Here is a 22,846-nt window from a genome sequence, read left to right as displayed (position 1 = left end):
TGCTTTTTCTTTCTTTTCTCTGTTTCCTTTTCAATTCTTGCCTTTATTTTCTTCTTTTTTCGGTTCTCTCACTCCCTCAATTTCTTATTTTCACTATTTCTTGTTTTCCCGCTCTTTTACTTCTTTTTCTGTTTTTCTTTCATTTTCTTCCCTCTATCTTTTGCTTTTTCTCTTAAGGTTACGGTCGAATCCGTGAGGATTGCCTACGTATCGTGACCCCGCATGAATCAGACCGAGCGTAGTTCGTGAAGATAAGTGCGAAAAGTAAAGAGACAATTTTGGAAATTTTTGATTTTTCATTAATAAACATTCTATTACAAACTAGACACTTTCAAAAAGGAAAATAACAGACTCGAAACCAAACCAAATACAAACTTAAGAACTTTTAACAGACTCTGACGCGAAAGGAAAAACAGACTCTAACAGACAACAGACTCTAAGGAGAAAGAAAATGCAGACTCGACCTACGAATACATTAAAGCTTTAAATTTGGCTACCCGCGGGGCGTTATTCGGCTTTGCCACTGGTTTAGGTGTAAGCCCCCTTTCCAGCTGTTCCAATTCATACATGATTTGCTTCACAAATATCATTACTGCCGAGAAGAAAGTAGTGCGAGTCATGTTTTCACACACCCGACATTTCCTGGTAATTGCCTGAGCAATAATCAAAATCTTGTCCCTGGTTCGGTCTTTCTCTAGGAGTAAGCATTCTATCTGATCCCCTCTAGCCTTCAAAACCCGAGAATCATGCAGATGCTGTTTCTGTAACTACTATATTTCATCTTCCATCAAGGCCATTAGATCATAGCAGTGTTCACTTTCGGTTTCAAAAGCCTTGGCTTGTTTAGCCGCCTCGCTCTCTAGGGTGGTCACCTTCTATTTTAGACTGGCAATGGTGTTTTCATAATCCTTCCTCGCCTGCTGTAAGTACTGTGTGCACTCTTTTGTTCTTTTTCTCCATTGTGCCTGGAGTTGTGCTATGGTACCCTCAGATTTCTTCAAATCATCCCGGCACTCACTGATTTCCTTTTTCAACCCTTTTATTAACCGCTCATCTGACCGACTCCTTTGTTGGTTGTCAGCATCTATCCTCATTTGTCGGATTTGGGCTTTCAGCGCCTCATTTTCTTGGGCCAATTTGTTCTTTTCTCCCTGATCGGCATCAACTTGTAGACTATTTTCAAATTCCAGGTCTCTAATCTGTTGCTTCAGCTTGCCTATTTCTGCCCTGTAACTCTCTTCTTTTGGTAACCAACCCCATTGCTCTTGTGAATCATTGGTAAACTATTAGACATGGGATCTTTTGGTGGGCCTTTGGAGAATCTGGAACCTTTTCCCAAACCACGCATTATACTTTGGGTCCACCTCACCTTTAGCTAGATCTCGGACCATAGTCTTAGGCTCAAGGAACCAGCATTCGTTCCACAATTTGCGAATTTTATCTTCCGGGAATGCGGCTCTCGGACTTAACTCAATGACGTGCTTGCTCAAGTCTTCATCTTTGGGGATGACTTGAAACCTTCCTAGTTGGCGTAGTACCCGATGGGGAGCATACGGTTGGATACTCTGAATACCCATTAAAAGAATATGACACTCTCCCGCTGACATATATAACACCTCGGTAACGGGCAACCACCCAAATGCCCATTCAATTTGATCGGTAGTCAATGACCTCAGTCGTATGAGCCAAGCTTCGGTACCCTCAGGAAATGCAATACCCCTTACCCGCTTTTCAAATTCTTCGATGCAGCTTAACCCAGTCAGCCCATAGTTCATGTACCCCACCCAGTGGCACAAATGTTCTTGCATCCACAACTGAAGTAATAAATTGCAACCTTGGAAAAAATTTCCTCCCCCCTGCACACAGTCAATGCTCGGTAAATTTCTGACAAAATTAGGGGAACTATAGTGCTATCAACCCTTTTAATTGCAACATCAACCATACCCATAAGACCTGCCTCTATTTTCTTATCTTCTCGTGGACAAATCACGATTCCCAAGAATGCTGTTATGAACGCCAAGGTTCGTCTTGCTTCCCACTTGCTTCTGTTTCCAGCATGGGTCAGTCCCAGATTTGGTTCTTCGAAACCCCGAGGATTACCATAATGCTGATACAGGAACTGAAGAGTGCAACATCCTCCCGACAAATCATCATTCTGAACACTCCGGCTGATGTTTAGCAAATCCAAAAATTTGTGCGGAGATACCGGTCTTGGTGACAGCAAATATTGACCCCTCAGATTTCCAATCAGACCCACATAACCCGCGACTTCCTCCGCGATTTCCAATTAAGGCCTCGATGACATCCGGCTTTGGGTTGACATTTAGTAGACCGACAAGACCTCCCAGGATTCTAGCCGCTATTTCTTTGTTGCCTTCTCCCAGATCATTCCACCACATGTGGAGTTGGAGGGGGACCTCATTAAGTATGGTGAAAGATTCATTTGCATTTGTGTTCATCCTGCACATTTATTAAGGTGATTAAGAAAAAGGTAAATTTATTTGATTCAAAACAACACTACTATTTTTGTTTTTTTTTCCCAAACTAAAACGAAAGACCCGATTTTTCAAACACGGCCTTTCAACACTTCGGAGACGAAGATTTTAAGGCTGTGTGGATTAACCGATCGAAATCTTAAAAATGACCAAAGGTGGCTATTTATGCAAAATCGGCCTTCCGGCGTCCCTTTTGGGGACATTCGGCTATTTTTGACAAAAATAGCATCACCCGACTTATTTATGACGAAAATTAAAATTTGACATTTTTGGCTATTTTTGCAAAGGGGAAGTTGGACCCGATGAGGGTTGCCTACGTATCTCACATCCGGTGAGAAACAAACCTGCGTAGTTCGGGCAGAGAAACTAGCTATTTTTGAAAACAAGATTCTTTTTCCTTTTTTCCTTTTATAACAAACAAACAAATTATTTTTCTTCTCCGTTTTTGAAAACAAGACAAACTAAAATAAAAGACTCTTTTCACGCATTTTTGCTTTTTGAGTAAAACAAACAATTTTAAAAACATAAAATATTTTCTTTTTATTTTCTCAAACTTTCGGCGGAGTTTCGACAGTACTTGGGCATTGGTTTTATTCTAAAAATAGGTAATTAACTCTCTACACTGCTATTTCCTCTCTCTCTTTTTTCTTTTTCTCAAATATCTGATATTCCCGAGATTCAGAAGCGGTCAGCATGCAAGTCCGAACAAATAATTGCACAGAAAACAAGTAGGATGCATTAAGATGGTCTTTTTCATTTCAGGTTGCTTGTCCTAGACGGACCCAACCCCTGTGTTGAGTCCCCTAAGTCAAATGCACATGATGCAAATAAGCGTTCCTACTAGGGATCCGGCATGAAGTTGAGTTATTCTAGGTTCAGAACCTGGGTTTTTGTTCTAGACCTGGCTTACCCGAGCGGACAGCTCGAGCCGAGGGGCAGCGTACCGGGAATACAGAAGCTTCGCCGGCTTTGCAACTTGTCCGAACCTCGTTCTAAATGTAGGATATGACTCTAACAGAAAAGAAGTCAAACGAAGTGCACACTTCTTCATGATTTAGAAGACTCAGAGAGAAGAGGGATTTCGCAACAGTTTATATACAGTTCACGGAATATCAAAGCGGTATAAGCAATCAATTAACACCTTAGGCCCAAATCATGTAACAAAATCAGATAATGGATAAAGCCAACTATAAAAATTATTCTAAGCTCGAATTCTTGAACCCTGAACCAGAGATTCTGGGTTCGATCCCCAGCAGAGTCGCCAGAGCTGTCACACCTCCTTTTTTACCTACACCCGCAAGGGTGTAAAGGAGTTTTTCCACTTAATGGACAATCGGAACGAGATTTATTATTATTTTTTCAGAGTCGCCACTTGGAAGATTAATGGTGTCCCAAGTCACCGGTTGAATCCCGAACCGAGGAATATATGACTCTGTTAACAGTCCGCAAACCAAAAATTCGAGTAAGGAATTCTGTTAACCCGGGAGAAAGTGTTAGGCATTCTTGGGTTCCGTGGTTCTAGCACGTTCGCTCAACTGTCGTGTTTAGCTTTTTATCTGATTTTAATACATGTTGAACTTATGGCCAATTTTAAAGATCATTTACCGCTTTAATTAAAAATTTTAAGAAAGTGAACGCCGTTTAACAATCGTGTTTTCGGATCACGTCACATGAAATGCCCCCGGATCCTTGACACATTTTTATATAACGTTTTAGGATTTGTTTTTGGTCGCATGAAATGCACACCCAAATTTAAGAATGTAATTTTATTAAAATCGCGCCTAAAGAGTCTAACGCGTTATTATCTTTGGGGAGGGCCGTGAAATTCGCTAAACGGCCCGTCCCTAAATCTAAGTATTTTAAAAAAAATATTTATTGAGGGCCCAACAATTTTGCATTTTTATTCGGCGAGGCTCATCTCATTTTTATTTAAAGGCCAATCCTAAAGAGACTATGATTTTCTACCTTTATTGTCTCTACATATAAAATAAAGGTCCTAATTAATTTGTTGTTGGATTAAGGCAAACCACATAATAAATCTGCAACAAAGCCCTCGGGCTCTAAGACAAGCCCAACGAAGAGAGTGTTACGCTCATGCCCACGCCAATGATGGGCTATGCGCTGATTTCAGCCTGGACCCAAATATACACGGCCATCAGAGATGGGCCTGGGCTGCTCATTCAAGGACTGAAAACTATATTGAGTCAAAAGCCCAGACGCAACAATTCGAATTGAGCAATTACTCCTGAGTTGTCTCAAGTTTATTCACTTAATTCAAGCTAGTATTGATTGTTTTGATTGTAGCTTCATACTCAGGCATGCAAATAACTGAAGGTATTTATTTGAAGGTGTTGATCAAATTAAGGGAGGTTATTAACTAAAGCAAACTACTAAACTCAATGAACCAATTCCATGAATTTGAATACTCACAAATCCTAACGTTAATTCAACGATAACAATTCAAATACATACATTAACTAAGTCCAGAACACTTATTCTCATGTATATGTTAAAACGGTGGACAACGATATTTCCGACCTAGTCCAGTTAAACTATTATCACATCTGAGCTGACCTCAACATTAAATCATGACTGGGCTCAAATCAAATTTCAGTTTGTAGTTAAACTTCTACTTTGAATTCAGTAGCTTCAATTAACATTCAATAATATCAACTGGAAGTTTAAATCAGATCCAATTATCACCTAATGACTACAAAATTCGCATCAGAAGACCTTGAATCAGCTAACAGTCCATGAATAAAAATAAATCCGAAGTTTATATACAACAAATCACTACTCAACTATGCTTAACAATTCTAACATCCATTTAAATCCAACAGCCAGTAGCAGTTCTCAGAACCAAGCAAGTGTGCAATTTATTCCATGTTCAAGCTCATAATTACATCAGAATTTTGAATGTGTACCTGGATATGAAACGTAAGAAGAAGAAGAGAGTATCAGCAATAGTTTTTACAGCAAACCACAACAACAGAATCAGTATTCAATTAGCCCAGGAATCAGTCAGAGATGATTAAACCCAATAGTGAACCAAATACACTTGCAAAACTCAAGTAGACCCAGCACCAATCCTGGAACTAACTTGTTAATTTTTCATTAGAACAATACTTCCTGATTTTTTTTTGTTTTTCTAGAGGTTTTCTATCGTTTTGTTTGGGTTTTTGAATGCTTAAATTTCAAAATCAGACATGAGATTAGGGAAAGTTTTTGGGGGAATTTTTTTTGGTTGCTACCTCTCTGTTAAGGCAAAGAGGCATGCCTTTTATAGGCAAAGATGAGGGCATCCCCTTAATTTCTGTTTACAATTCAGTCCCTTATTTATTTTCAGATTAGTCCTTTAGTTATTGACTTGTTCCTCAAGTAAGTGCAATTATTTTCTGAATTCTCACCCTAAAAACCCTTCTAGAATGCTCTAGGAATTTCAAGTAACAACTACAAGATTCTTTACCCTATCATTCCTAAACTATCCTTGCAATGCCCTGTTATTTACCCCAAACTGACCAACCCTTCACCTCAGTTAAAACTATGGTTTAATTAAACAAACTCTAAATCAAATGTTCATAAGCAGATAATCACCTGCAATCAAACTAGCTAGACATTTTAAGCTAAATACGAAGTTAAACTTATTAATGAACTATTCTTAGCAACTAAATCAAAGTGAAGAAATAAACTAACTAAAACGAGAATTAAACCTATCATCACAGACTCCAATTGTACATGAAATTTAAAGCAACATTAATCAACTAGAAAAAAAACATCAAAATTTAAACTAAACCAAACACTGAACAAGAACTAATTCTTATACTAATGACAAAATTAACATTTAACAAAACTCGAACAACAATCAAATAAGAAAACTTCAATTACTAACCCTAGATGGATAACACCGAATCCAGATCAATTAATGAAGCAAAATCGTCAAGAAGAGAGGATAATTCGAAAATACAAGGAAGAGAGAAACTCACTGATTTCAAACCTTCGACTCGACTGACTTCTCACTTGGTTTCCAAATAATATTATGTGCTTGTTCTTTCCAAGAACACTCACATAATACAAATTGAAACCATATGGGCCCTTGGCTAACCCGAGAAATTCCAGAAATGTCGACAGAAACCCTAGATCAAAAATTCGTGGCGGTCCAGTGGGATTTGAAGGAAATTAGTCAAAGGTTTAGGAAAAGGGTGGTGAGAGGAGTATGTGGTGTGATTTTGGGGAGGTTTAGACGAATTTGGGTTTTGGTCGGAAAACTTCGCTTCAAGATTCGAACCGTTCGGCTATGATTTGAGGAATGCTATGGCCAGATTCGAGATGAGGGAGAAGAGGAGATTCTAGGGTGTTATTTTGGTATGGATTGGAGTGGTTACCGTCGTCGCCGCCGGCGAGCTTGACGGAGCGTATAGAGGCGGCGTCTCTAGAGTTTTTGTAGGGGTGAGTTCTGAGAGACGAAATGGAGAGGGGGGGTGAAGGGGTTCGGACAGTCTTATACTAATAAGACCCCACTTCTCCACCGTTGGATTGATTAACCTCGACGGCCTGGATTGATCGACGCCAAACGACGTCGTTTTAGTTATGCAAATGGGCGGACCGGGTAGAGGTTACTGGGCTGGGTCATTTCGGGTGTGTATTTGGGCCGAAGAAACGAATTAAACGGCCCACTTCGTAGTACCAGTCCACTTCTCCCTTTTTATTTGTATTCTCTTTATTTCTTTTATCTATTTTTGTATTTTATTATGTATTTTTGTATTTTTTCTGATTTTATAAAAATGCAAAAAGTAAAATAGTGTCCTAATATATCTCAAAGTTAAACTAATTAGCTCCTAAAATTGTTTAAAATCTATTTCGTGACAAATTCAACAATTAACAATTAAAAATGCAAAAGTGGACTATTTTTTGTTATTTTCTTTATATTTTGTTCTAAAACAAATTAACCCCTAATTAATCCTAAAATATGAAGTTAAATCCTAAATGCAAATGCCAAATGTATTTTTTTTTTATTTTCATCTGAATTAAAATACACAAAAAATGCAAACAATTAACAGAAAATGACACAAAATTCACAAAATTGTAAAATAATGAAAAAGATCATTTTGTTTGAATTTTGGGAATAATTCATATATAGGGCAAAAATCACGTGCTCACACCAGACTTTAAGCAGGTGAGGCCTGGATAAAGCTAGGCTAGGCCAAGCTTTAAGATGGCGACGCCTGAATTGTAGCCCGGTCTGAAAATTTTGGACTATCCATTTTTCTATCCTTATAACCCGACCCAACTTCTTTATATATACGCAATGTGTCATTTTTGATGAAAAATCTGACGCTTTAGAGTGAGAGAGTGAGACCTAGAGTGAGAAAGTAATCTTCATCAAATCCTTCTTCAATTCTTACACAAATCTTTGAAGATTAACAATGAAAACACACTAGATCTTCATCCTTGAGGTAAGATTCTACACCTTAACCTTTAATTTCGAATTTTAGCTAAATATGAGTAATTAACAAGTGGGTTCATGGGTATAAGGGTTGATTATCTCGCATGCATGTATGATAAGAGGGTATGGAGAGATTGTGAGCTAAAAATGTAACAAATGGGATGTAGGATGATAGAATCTCTCACAAAAAGGTTTTAAAATCATAATGCACACTTAGTGCTTGACAATGTGCTCGAATGAGCTAGAATCTTGATTATCTCTCTAATTTTTGGTTCAACTTTTAATTCTAATAAAATAGATCGAAGTTGCTAAGAGTTCCAGAATTATTGTTGTTGATACCCAATATTTCCCCAGAATATTTTAAAATTGCATATATACCTTCAAAATCATGCATTAATAGCAATTGGTATTTTTCCACAATTTTCCTATATTTTTATTAATTTATTCAGCATTTTGGTTGCTAATAAATAATTACAAAATGGCATTACAAATGATTTCAGAAGCATATTTTGATTTAACTTATTATTTATGGTCTTATTTGAATCAAATTATTTCATAATTGGCCAAATTGGTATCTTTTGGCTATAATTGCAATAATTTTGCAATTATAGCCCAATCATCTGATATTATACTATTTTTGACCAAAAATTAATCATTTATAGTTTAAAATACTAAGTAATCATTTTTAACTATTTCCATGCATAAAATTCATTTTTTACAATTATCAACTTATTTTATAAATTGTTTTATTTAATTTAATTGGGTATTTAACGAATAGCCAATTCCATTTTCAATTCTAGCCTAATTGAATCAGATCACAACCCAATTAAATTAGCCCAAAGACCCAGGCCCAAACCTAAATCCTACTCGATCCAATCCCTGGTCCAATCTAGACCGTTGATCAATTCTAATCAACGGTCCAGATCCCCCATACCATAATTAACCTAAATGACTACCCCCCCAAACTCTCATTCCCATCCGCTCATTTGCTCTCATTCTCTCCGCCATTACATCTCTCATCTCTCTCAAAATCCTCTTTGCTAAACCTAGCTCCTCTTACCGGCCGTTGGCTCGCTGGTAACCATGGTGGTCTCAACACCATCCCCAACCCCATGACTCTCTTCCTATGACCGTTTGTTGCTTCCTTGAGGCCCTCAAGGGAACTAGAAGGCGGTTCACTCACCTCCCATGGTTTCTTTGCCGTTATCAGACCGTCCATAGCCGTTCGAGTAAGATTCTACCTTCTCCAACTAGAACTTGTGGTTTCTAGGTCGGTTCTCTTTCTTTCTAGGTTATCTCTATGAAACCCTAACTACTAGCTCCTGATTTCTTAGATCTGTAACAGATCTGAGTATATTTTGAGTGATACCATTTTCTTGATAATCTTTTCGATTTTTCAAAAACGTCTCTTCATCTTCAAATACTAGGGTTTCTTAACCCCTATTCAAAACGCTTTTTCTTCTGATTTTTGGTATTAATCTATGATTTTTACTATGTTTAAACGATTTATTTAAGTTTTTCCTTATCTGATTCATTATGTTGAAAACCCTAATTCTTGGTCTTTTTCTTGGATTCTGAGAACTGTCCTTGCTTATTTGTTCGTTTAATTTGTTCGCATGTCTGTTATTCATGAATATGTTCTATGTTTCTATGACTTTTACCCTATTATGCTAATTAAGGTTTCTGATTTTGCTTCTTCCGCTATACTATGTTTATTCTGTTTATTAACATAAATTTGTGTTAATTCCTCTAATTAGTACCATTCTTTCTAGTTGAATTCCTGACTTTATGTGATTTTTACTTTACTATGCTTATTAGGGTTTCTGATTTTATTCCTTCTTGCCTATGCTATGACTATTCCGTTTATTTTACAACAATTTGTGTTAATTCCCTTAACCCATACTACTCCTATTTGAATCCCTAATTTCCTGTAATTGATACGTTTCACTCATCTCTTGTAATGATTTCCTTACTGATTTTCAACCTCTGAAATATTTCGTGCCTTATTTTGTGGTTGATTATGCTGTCAAATTGGTTCTTAGACATTTTCCTTAATTAGAATTTGTCAAACCTAGCCTCTATTACATGCTCTGTACTATGCTTATTTCCTTATGTGTCCTATTCCAGTCTCATATGATCTCCTTCCTTATTTGTCTTTACTGTTTGAAGTTAACTCCCTTAATTAAGGGAATACTTCTACTAAATTTATACTAATTGATACCTAGTTCTATAATTACTGTTTGACTTTGATTCTTACCTTATTATTCTACCTAGTTTCAAACTATATATATGCTCTCTCATTAACACACACAGACACAAACACATTTTGGTTCAAAACTCTCTTTCTCACACTAAAAGCTCTATGTCGTCTTTTGTGATTACTTACTACTGTTCTAAGTTAGACGGATGCAAGCCAAGGCTAACTACTGTGCTCTCCTTTTCTGCACCTTTTGTTTGCTGTTACTTTACTGGTATGTCCCGATTTCAATTAAAAGTTTCAAAACAACATATTTCTCTTATTACTTCAATTCCTCCTGTTTCTAGTCTGTTTTTACTTATGGTTCTGTTGTTCAACTTGCAATTAATATGTTTACTTCATTGCTTCATCAACATGCTCCTAAATGTGTCCCCTCCTTTAGACTCAACATGTTTATGAAGTGTTATCCCCCTTCTAGTGTACCCCAATGTGCTCTCCCTAACTAATGTTCTATGCAAAGTAGTTGGCTATCTTTAAGTGACGTGATTCTGTATTAATTCTGAGGTTCCTTAACTCTTTAGCATGTTGCTGATTCTGTACGTAAGTGCTCCTATAACTATGTGTTTACCTATGTGTCCCCAAATCCCTTGACCCCATGTTTGTGACTGCTGAACCTGCTTTGGTTCTATGATCTCTGGCTGTGTATGAACCTGCCTTAGGGGTGCTATGTTTGGACTATTGTTTACTACTCCACTCTCTTTTCAAAACTGTCTTTGTTGTCTTTTGCAAAACTATTTCCAACAAGTCCCTTTTCAAACTATTTCCCTTCTTAAATCTTTCCGAGCACTCTCACACCTACTCTTAGGTTTTAAGTTCTGCCCCTCTAATGTCTGACTGCTTAGGGATCCCTATGAGATCCCTCTAAACTTTGATACATTAGAGCTGGCACTTCCACACTGCACTTATTCAATTATGGCTATGAAATCTAGGTGTGAGCACTGCCCAGGATTCCTTAAGGTCCTTAGGGAACTCTGACACACCCAAATTATATGAAAGGCTATGAGGTAGTCTAGCATTGGAAATTTTATAAATCTGGGCCTATTGTAGGCTCCCTATAGTGTAACTTCTTATTTTTCTTATCTACTTATGTAATTCATTCGATATTGGCTTGTAATAATTTGTAAACGAACATTGGGGTTTGGATAGTGAAATGAGAGGGTAGCTATGCATGTTATAGATATCAAAAGGGTAAAAACCATGCTTTAGGTCTATATTTCCTGTATGTGCAATAGAAACCACGCTCTTAGGTCTTATGTATACTGTTTTAGCATCTCATTTTTGACATTCTTATCACTCAGAAATCCTGCTTTAGGATAAAGGGTCATTAAAACAAAGATTGCTACTCTTGCACACTTGACAACATAATGCTGTAACCTTTTCTGCATTTAGAAATCTTGTGTTAGGAAATTCTGTAATCCTGCCATGCATTTAGAAATCTTGCTTTAGGTATTTTGCATATTAACCTTCATGAAGTTTATACATGCATCTTAGATACCATATTTTTCGGATCTCATTCGTACTTACATTCACACTTAGTGTAAACTGCTGATTATAACAGAGGTAAAAACAGCTTCACATTTGATTATCCTATTAAATAAATAAAAAATAAAAAACTGGTAACAATCCTTGCATTTTATAACACCTAGAACATCATGCTCTTAGGCAAAAAGGACTTCTTAACTTCTAATGGTTCTGGTAAACGCTTAGCCAAGCCTTAGGTACCCAATCTCTTATAAAACTAGAAACTTCCTCTTTGTGTGTATTGCTTAATGATTAAGAAGCTCAAAATTAGTAGGCAAACTGATTAGGGCCTCTGCTTCTGAGTTATAAAAATGAACCTACATATCTAATGTGTCTTGATATTCACTTAGACATCATGCCTTAGGATACTGTTTAACAAAAGACCCTTATTTGTGTTTGAGTCGTGCTGCTTGTTTACCGTGAAAATGGTAATAACAATTAAATTTGTTGATGGGACTCTAAATATACATGATCTATTTTTATGCTAGTTGTTAGAGCAGTTGATGCTAGATATGCAAAGCTTAATGATGAAATACGAACTAAAACGGGGTTATAATCAAACCGAGGAGCTAGCTATTCGGGCCTCAGGCTAACCGACGAAGGGCCTCGAGGTCAATGCCTGGGCTCGAGCTTGAGCTATTGGGGGTAACCGGGAAGGGACTAACAGTTAGGATATAATTAAAGGAGGCTCTTTATTGCCAATATCAAGCAATAAATGAAGAACAAGTATGAAAGCAATAAATGAAAGAGGTAGCCTCGAGCGAATAAGTTAGAGAGAAAAGAGAGAGAGAGAGAGTTGTTATTGATCTTGTGTAGAATAGTTGGAGCAATAGCAGCCCTTTACAAAGTGGCAAGGATCCCTATATAGGAGGGGAAATACAACATAGTACAAAAATGCAGTAATTGTAAAGATACGGGGATGGAACGACTAGACATGATATCAGACTCTGCTGGTGCTATCTACTCGCCTTGGGAATTCCCCGCCCTCGGGATCGTCGTTGGGTCGAGCGTAAATGAACCTCGAGGGAGAGAACTCGACCGCAACCCTATTACCTCGAGACCTTGATATTACTCCCCGAGAACACCTTAATGACAAGAAATTGGACCCTCCGATTTCACCGTATACAGATAGTCTCCGCATTTCCCAGAATGAAGTAAAAGGAAACGATTTTGAGCCGTCGTTCCGAGGGCATTGTTGATACCCAATTTTTCCCTGTATATTTTTATATGAAAAATACTTTCAAAATAACATGTATATGCATATGTAAGTATGTCCCAAGGTTTTAATATTTTTCTCTTAATTTTTTAAGGATTTTTAAATCAATTTATTGCCCTATTTTAGCAAAAAAAACCCAATAATTATTCCCAAAATTATCATTTGGTGATTCATTTATTGGATTCTCATATTTATACAAAAATATAACTAACATAATTTTTTGCAATATTGGCCTCTTTTAAGATTTAATTGTATTTATATTTATAAAATTAACTTCAGTATTTTTAATTTGATAATTATGTATTATTAATCGTTTTAATGCTTTTAATTTATTTCTTGAAATCATTTTACTATTTTTATAAAATAAATAAGGGAAAAATGGCTATTTAAATGATAGTCCATTTGTATTTCAATTTTGGCAATATTTGAACCCCTAATTAAACCCAATCTCAAACCCAATTACCCAGCCCAAATCCTAATCTACCCGACCCACAACCCGTTTGAATAACCTGCCCAGATCCCCATTCAATCCAGGCCGTTGATCAAAATGATCAACGACCACCATTTAACCTTTCCTAAATTAATCCCGACCTACCCCCCAAACCCTAGTCATTTTCACCTGTAGCCACCTTCAAACTCCCTCCTATCTCAGTTCTCTCTCAACTCCCCTCTCAAACCCGATTCCGCAAGGAAAAAAGGGCGCGACAGCGGGGCGACTTTGTTGGAAAATTTTAGGCTTTTACCATTTCAGACTATTATTGTGAATTTATGCTTCTTTATGCGCAATTATTTTTTTATTTCTTTTAAGCATTCAATTTTCTTTTCGATTGCAAAACTGACTTGTCTTTTTGTTTCTTTTCCTTACTGCTTTCCTTAATTATCACTTTAAATCATGGAGCTATTGTATTTATTGCTTTCTTAACGTGCAAATACGTGACAACCTGTTTTAATTGTTGCATAATCATGCTCAACATCATATTCCACTCATGCCAAACAAAATACCATAGCAACGCTTATAATGAGTGGTTGCGCTCTTCCGATATTATCACACCCTAAATCTAGAAAAAGGCGTATTTGCGGTAAAACTAGTCGATCAATGGTGTAGTCGATGGTTCCGTGCCTTTCCCCCTTGAGTTTTCCGCTCAAGGGTACCAGTCTAAAACCCCATAGAAACCTTACTCTGTTTAACTGTGCATGCATCATGGTCAAACCTAGCCGAGTCAGTTATGTTGTCTGCATAATGACTCTTTAAGATAGCCTTGTCCAAAGTCCACTGGGTTTCCCTAAAACCCAAATGGACACTATCACGTTCTGTGCATTTATTTGGAGAAATAAATGCTTTTATGCCAATTATTTATATTTAAATAGTCAAGTCCGGTGAGGGTAAGGGCCTAACCCTTTTGTCTTGCAGAAATATGAGGCGCGAAGTCCCCAGATTCGGCATGGTCACCAACATCCATCCAAAATTGCTAAGTTGGTGGGAGGATCTTCATTCCAGTGATCAGATTCTTGTCTGGAAATATCCGGGAAACCTACCTTCCCTCCTAGAAATCCAACCCAACAACAAGATCATAGAAGCTGCTACTCTGTTCTAGGATTGTGGTAGGTCTGTGTTCCACTTCGGGGACATTAAAATGACACCCTTGCTAGAAGAAATAGAAGGATTAGCTGGTATACCATGGGAAAATCCGGGTCTGTTAATGCCTGAGGACCACAAGGGCAGGGGTTTCCTCAAAATGATGGGTCTGAAGAAGAATCCAGAACTGACATGTCTGAAGGAATCTTATATCCCCTTCGACTATTTGTTTGAGAGGTACGGCCATAGCAAGTCCTACCATACCTATCCTAAAAATTTGCCATCACATCATTAGGGCATGTTCACCGAAGTGTCTTTGTATTTATGTTTTATTTCCTGGGCTTGATAGTGTTTCCAATGAAGAAAGCAAGGATCCATACCAGGCTGGCTATGATAACTAAAAATCTGATGGAGGGCATTAGTGGGCAACCTTTCAGCATTGTGCCCATGATTAGTGTGGAGATATACCGAGCCTTGGAGAAGTGTCAACGAGGAGCCAAACATTTCGAGGGCTGCAATTTGCTACTCTAGCGCTGGCTCATAGAACATCTCCAAAGGGGTGAATACCGGCAAGAGATTCAGCCAAAGGGACTGGGATGATCATATAGCTTTCCATCATCCAAGGCAGATGAATTACATACCCAACATGTTCGCCCAGCCAGAAGACGCCAAGGGATGGTTAGAGATGTTTGAAAACCTAACTAAGGATCAAATACAATAGATGTTCGAATGGTTCCCTACCAAGGAGTTTATCGCCTGATCTAGGGATGCACCATTTTTGATACTGATCGGTTTAAGAGGAACCTACCCTTATGTCCCTCTCCGAGTTATGAGACAGGCTGGTAGGAAGCATGTTATACCAAAGGTCGACAAGATGAGTCACTTCCGGGCTGACTTCCAAGCTGATAACAGTCCTTATAAGTGCCAAGCTCAGCATATGTGGCATTGCAAGATCATCATGGGAAGAGATACTATCGAGCCAGACAGATACCATGCTGGTTGCGCTCCCTACTATTCAGGCTGGTTAGAATCTAATCACAATGGTCTGGGTCAGGCAGGACCTTCTAGGGGCCACAGGATCATAGATGAGAGGGCCGAGGCACAGGTCAAATACAATCAACTGCGCAAGAGGATCCGAGAATGTGAGAGCGAGCACCATGAGATACAAAAATCCAACCAAAAGCTGATCGAGGAGTGGAAAAACATGACTGTCAGTGCGAACAAGCGACTGGGGTACTTGGAGCGGGGCATAATAGAGCTGGAAAGGAAATTTCTCAAAAGAATTGAGGATTGCCAGAATGCTAAGGGAAATGAGGGCCGACATCTAGCCAGAGCCTACCTATTGCTGGTCTTCGAGAGTTGGGAAAGTTGTTCGACGGATCCAAAGATGTCGAGTCTGGGGAAGGTCCTTCTGGGACCAAATATATGGGAGTTTTCTTTTGCTTTTCGAAATGTAATGAGGCCAATGGCCATTAGTGACTTTGTTTCCTGTTATTTAATGTCGATTTGGGATTCGTCTATTTTTAATCAATGAAATGAGGCATTTAGCATTCTAAGTTCTCCAAATCAACTTATTGCTAGGCCTACCTTGGGCACAAAGAGGTTCCCAAATAGGACACGATTTACATTCTTGCACTATGTGTTTAAATATCGCAATATTTTTTTATAATCCTCACTAACTTGTTACCTTTTTTTTTTACTTTTTGTTTATTTATTCCCCTCCCTAAAGGTTAGTTCGTGCACTCTGGCAATATCATCTTATTCCATGAGATCCAGGGGCCCTCCACCCACCCCTCCTCTTAGTCCTGTCAAAAACAAGAACAAAGGAAAGATGGAAGATGTGAACAATGCTAGAAAGGAGAACTCAACTGAACGGGTAGATGTCACTCATGGTCATGGTACTCTGGTTCCTAAGGAAAATGCATCCCAACATGAACAAAAACTGCTGAAATTCCAAGAAGAACTTGATCAGGTTCGGAACCTGGCAAACCTGTCATTTTCCCTCACCACACCCGATGTCAATTTCCCAAATGCTCAGAACCCCACACCTCCACAAAATATCCTGAAGCCACAGAACCATCTCGCTCCTCACCACCACTGCAACACCTGCCATACTTCCAACAATACCCCACTGCTCATCCGGGAACCCCAAACCTCCACAAATGACCACTTCCACACCCACCATAACACCCCTATCTACGTGGAGACTATGCCACACTCCACCCAACCCATCTCAAGAACACTCGAGTTTGATGACAAGGATTTGCTCATCAGGAACCTGGCTGAAGAACTCAAAAAATTGACTAGCCGAATTCAAGGCGTTGAAGGAAGTAAGGGAATTAAAGGGCTGAACTATGAAGATCTTTGCATACAGACCAATGTCGAACTGCCCAAGGGGTACAAAACCTCCAAAGTTCGAAATGCTTGATGGTACAGGTGATCCGAGAGTCCACTTGAGAACATACTGCGACAAGATGGTCGGAGTAGGGAAATACGAGAGGATCCGCATGAAACTTTTCATGAAAAGCCTGAAAGGAGATGCTCTGTCTTGGTACATTAGCCAATACCCGAAGAAATGGTCGAACTGGGTGAGTATGGAATCCGACTTTATGGACAGGTTCAGGTTCAACACAGAAAATGCACCAGATATGTTCTACATTTAGAACCTAAAGAAGAAGCCCACAGAAACATTCCGCGAGTATACTACTCGCTGGAGATCAGAAGCTGCTAAGGTCAGACCAGCTTTAGAGGAAGAACAAATGAACAAGTTTTTTGTCCGGGCTCAGGACCCGTAGTATTATTAAAGGCTAATGTTGATTGAGAACCATAAATTTTCTGACATTATCAAGTTGGGAGAAAGGATCGAAGAAGGCATCAAAAGTGGTATGGTTACAAACTTTGAGGCCTTGCAAGCTACCAATAAGGCCTTATAGTCTGGTGGTGCGTCTAAGAAAAGGGACATATGTGCCGTAATGGTTGCACAGAGAGCCAAATACCCTATCAAATACCAAGCCTATCTAATGCCTTCACTCACATACCAGCCTACTCTAAACTACCAAACACCATCACCCACTTATGAATCACCTCCACCTCCCACATATCAGCCTACTTCACCTAGATACTCCCAACCCGCACCTGTTTACCAAGCCTACAATGCTCAACCATCCCACTATCAATCACGCCAAAACTTCCCTAGACCTTGACCAAATTTTGACCGTAGACCTCCTAAACAGTATACAGCCATTGCCGAACCCATTGACCAGTTATACGAGAGACTCAAAACCGCTGGTTATGTCACCCCTATCCCTTCCATAACCCTTGAGAACCCTTCTCAATGGGTCAATCCAAACAAATCATGTGCATACCATTCCGGCATGAAGGGACACACCATCGACGAATGTCGTTCTCTGAAAGACAAGATCCAGGCTCTGATTGACAACAAAATTATTGTGGCAAAGGAACCTTCTCCAAATGTCCGTAATAACCCTATGCCAGACCATAAGGGTGGAGGCATTCACATGATCAAAATAGAGGATGATTGGGATCTCGAGGGGTTGATTGGGTTGATCACGGAAGGTGATGATCCAAAGAAACCAATAGTTACTCTTAATCCAATCATAGTTCAGATTTAGGCATCTGGGGACGCTGAGGTAAACATGTTTGTGCCACTTGAGTTCGAAGCAACTACAAAGACACCAACACAATTTGAGGTCGAATTTGTGACTCAAGCAAATGCACCTCCACCATTTGAAGTTGCAGTTTTACCTCCCAAAGCACATGTTCCGTTCGGAATGAAGATGTCCACGCTGATCCCAGTGGCGATGTCCACCATGACGCCATTCCATACCAAAGATATACCATGAGACTATACAGCCTAGGCAAGAAGAAAAGTCAAGGGTAGGACCGAGGAAACTGTTACCGCATAGGGTATGGCAAGAACTGGTAGAGTTTATACCCCTGAACATCTAGCCGAGTCAAGCAAGCAGGCCTCCAATCGGCCGCCCATCATTGAAACGGGTCCAGATGATCTTTGGAGAAAGATACAGGCCAAGGAATACTCAGTCATCGACCAGTTGAACAAAACACCAGCAGATTTCCATACTTGCTTTGCTACAAAATTCTGAGGCACACAAGAATGCTCTATTGAAGGTGCTAAGCGAAGCATATGTGCCAAACAACATTACTGGCAGGGAAATGGCCAACATGGTCGGACAGGTATTGGAAAGTCACAAAATTACTTTTCATGAGGATGAGCTACCGTCAGAAGGGTTAGGTCACAACAAAGCTCTGCACATCACTGTACAATGCGAAGACTACTTTATCACCAGGATCCTGATTGATGGGGGTTCCAGCCTTAACATTTGTCCACTGGTAACACTCAAGAAATTGGGCAAAGTATTGCACGAGATAAAGGACAGAGCTATCAACATGAAAGCCTTCGACGGCTCCCAAAGATCCACTAATAGGGAGATTATTCTGTGTTTGCAAATAGGGCCAACTTGGTTCGATGTTGACTTCCAAGTGATAGACGTACCAACATCTTACAATCTGTTGCTGGGACAATCATGGATTCATGCTACTGGGGTTGTGGCATTAACACTACATCAGGCGGTGAAATTCGAATGAAACCATCAAGAGGTAATCATTCATGGCGACGAAAGCAATCCTATATACAGTCGCTCGACCATTCCGTCAACTGAAGTAAGAAGGAAGCTAGGAGGAGAAACTTACCATCACATCGAAAGGGTGAATGCTGTTGACAAAGACAAATGGTAGGATAACAATATCGAGAGTATACTGAATTGATGTGGGTACGAACCTGGCAAAGGGCTCGGTAAAAACCTCCAAGGAATTGCTAAGACCATAAAACTCAAGAAAAATGGCACCACCTTCGGTCTGGGATATGAGTATACCTGGGAGGAATTCAACAGCTGGTCACCACCATGGCACGATCCTTATTATCCGCTAGAGCAGCCGATACCGCATTTGGAGCAGACTTTCCAACTGGTCGATGTTATCTGCGGATTAGAAGAAGATGAAGCACTGCCAGCTGTAAGGAACTTGTTCTTAGAGGACAATGACATGGATTGTTGTGTTGTTCTCGAGGAGGAGAGGGAGGAAGGCCCTTCCATAGATGCCGTAAGCAGAGGGGCCCGCCTCAATAACTGGACCATCAGGACAACCAGAGCCCGACGAGCCTCGGGGTAGCAAGGCTAAAACAAGCACTATTTTTATTTACTGAAAGATTTTATTTTACCCATGCTTTCAATTCCTGCAATAAGATCTCCAATGTTTAAAACAATTATGCAATTTATCAAAGAATTTTGATTTTTCTTATGAATCAACACTTATTACTATTGTTTTCTCTCATTACTTTATTTATATAGCATTACTATTACTTATCTTGATAAATCGATGACTGTGACATGCAACGAGACAATGCAACAAATGGACATAGATTTAGAGGAAGATGATATACCAGAAGAGATTGTTAAAAAAATCGAAAATTTTGAGAACAGACCTAAGTACAACTTGGACGATACTAAGATCGTTAACCTGGGAGATGCAGAGAATGTCAAAGAAACACGAATCAACGTCCATTTGTCACTGTCAGAAAAGGAAGAGTACACAGAATTTCTTAGGGAATATGAGGACATATTCGCCTGGTCATATGACGACATGACTGGTCTGAGTACATCTATTGTGGCTCACAAACCGCCAACCGATCCAACATGTCCACCAGTAAAGCAAAAGCTCGGAAAGTTCAAACCTAATATAAGTCTGAAAATCAAGGAAGAAGTCACTAAATAGGTCAAAGCTAAAGTTCTCAGGGTAGTAGAATATCCAACATGGTTAGCCAACATCGTGCCAGTACCAAAAAAGGACAGGAAGGTTAGAGTCTGTGTCGACTACTGGGATCTCAACCAGGCCAGTCCGAAAGACGACTTCCCTTTGCCGAATATATACATCCTGATCGACAATTGCGCCAAGCATGAGCTGCAGTTATTTGTAGATTGTTTTGCTAGGTATCATCAGATTTGGATGGATGAAGAAGATGCTGAGAAAACGACTTTCATTACACCATGGGGGATGTACTGTTACAATATGATGCCATTTGGATTAAAGAATGCTGGGACCACCTACATGAGGGCCATGACTATCATTTTCCATGATATGATAAAGAAGGAGACACATGTATACGTAGACAATGTTATCATCAAGTCCAAAAAAGCCACTAATCATATGGAAGATTTGAGGAAGTTCTTCAATAGATTGAGAATGTACAACCTGAAACTGAATCCCACAAAGTGTGAATTCGGGGTTCCTGCTGGTAAACTACTTGGGTTCATTGTGAGTCACCGAGGAATAGAACTGGATCCATCAAAGGTCAAAGCTATTCAAGAATTTCCACCACAAAAGAACAAGAAGGACGTGCTGATTTTCTTGGGGAGACTTAACTATATCAGCTGGTTCATAGCACAATCTACAGTTATTTGTGAGCCAATCTTTAAGATGTTGAAGAAGGACGCCGCTACCAAATGGACTGATGACTGCCAAAAAGCTTTCAACAGAATCAAGAAGTACCTGTCATCACCACCTATTTTGGTCCCGCCTGAGCCAGGTAGACCTCTATTACTCTACCTTAGTATTGGATGGAGCTCTCGGTTGCGTTCTGGGGTAGCATGACAAAACAGGGAGGAAGAAGCAGGCCATCTATTACCTTAGTAAGAAGTTCACCCCGTATGAGGCCCGGTGTTCTCTGTTAGAGAGCACTTGCTGTGCTTTGGCTTGGGTAGCTCAGAAGTTAAGGCACTACTTCTGTGCCTATACTACATATCTCATATCAAGGATGGATCCTTTAAATTACATCTTCCAGAAGCCTATGCCCACTGGCAAGCTATCCAAGTGGCAAATCCTGTTGAGCGAATTTGACATTGTTTACGTCACTCAAAAGGCAATAAAGGGATAGGCACTGGCAGACCACCTTGCTAAAAATCCCGTGGATGGAGAATACGAACCCCTAAAAACATATTTTCCTGACGAAGAGGTATCATTCATAGGAGAAGATATTGCAGAATCCTATGACGGTTGGAGAATGTTTTTCGACAGAGCATCAAACTTTAAGGGAGTTGGCATAGGAGCTGTCCTGGTATCATAAACCGGTCAGCATTATCCGGTGTCCGCCAAACTCAGGTTCCCGTGTACCAACAACATGGCCGCGTACGAAGCCTGCATCTTAGGGCTCAAGATGGCTATTGACATGAACATTCAAGAGTTGCTAGTGATCAGAGATTCAGACCTACTAATACATTAGGTTCGAGAGGAATAGGCAACCAAGAACTCCAAGATACTCCCGTACCTGCATTATGTATAGGAATTGAGGAAAAGGTTCACAAAGACAGAATTCCAACATGTTCCCAGAGTCCAGAATGAGTTCGCCGATGCATTGGCTACCCTATCATCTATGATACAACATCCAAACAAGAACTTTATTGATCCCATTCCAGTAAAGATCCATGATCAGCCTACTTATTGTGCTCATGTTGAAGAAGAGACAGACATAAAACCTTGGTTTCATGATATCAAGGAATACTTGGCAAAAGGAGAATACCCGGAACATGCAAATCCTACTCAGAAATGTACACTTCGGAGGTTGTCCAACAATTTCTTTCACAACAGAGGAATCCTGTATAGAAGGACTCCTGATTTGGGACTACTAAGGTGTGTCAACGCGAAAGAAGCATCCAGGCTATTAGAGGAGATTCATGCAGGGACCTGCGGTCCACATATGAATGATTTTGTCTTAGCAAAGAAGATACTCCGCTAGTTACTTTTGGTTGACTATGGAAACAAACTACATCTAGTATGTCCGGAAATTCCATCACTGTCAGATACACGTAGACATGATAAAGGTACCTCCAAACGAGCTCAATGCCATAAGCTCACCATGGCCGTTCGCCTCCTGGGGAATGGATGTTATTGGACCAATCGAACCTGCCACATCAAACATGCACAACTTATCTTGTTAGCAATTGATTATTTTACCAAATGGGTTGAAGCAACATCTTATAAAGCAGTAACCAAAAAGGTCGTGGTAGACTTTGTCCGCGACCGCATTGTTTGTCGATTCGGGATTCCAGAGTCAATCATTACCGATAATGGCTCCAACTTCAACAGTGACTCGATGAAAACCATGTGTGAAACCTTCAAGATCAGACACAAGAATTCTACAGCCTACAGACCTCAGATGAACGAAGTAGTAAAAGCTGCCATTAAGAATATCAAGAAGATATTGAGGAAAATGATAGAGAAGCATAAATAGTGGCACGAAAAGTTA

The sequence above is a fragment of the Nicotiana sylvestris genome, chromosome 8, assembly GCF_000393655.2.
Source record: "Nicotiana sylvestris chromosome 8, ASM39365v2, whole genome shotgun sequence".
Classification (NCBI taxonomy): domain Eukaryota; kingdom Viridiplantae; phylum Streptophyta; class Magnoliopsida; order Solanales; family Solanaceae; genus Nicotiana; species Nicotiana sylvestris.
Note: the sequence above shows the minus strand (reverse complement) of the source record.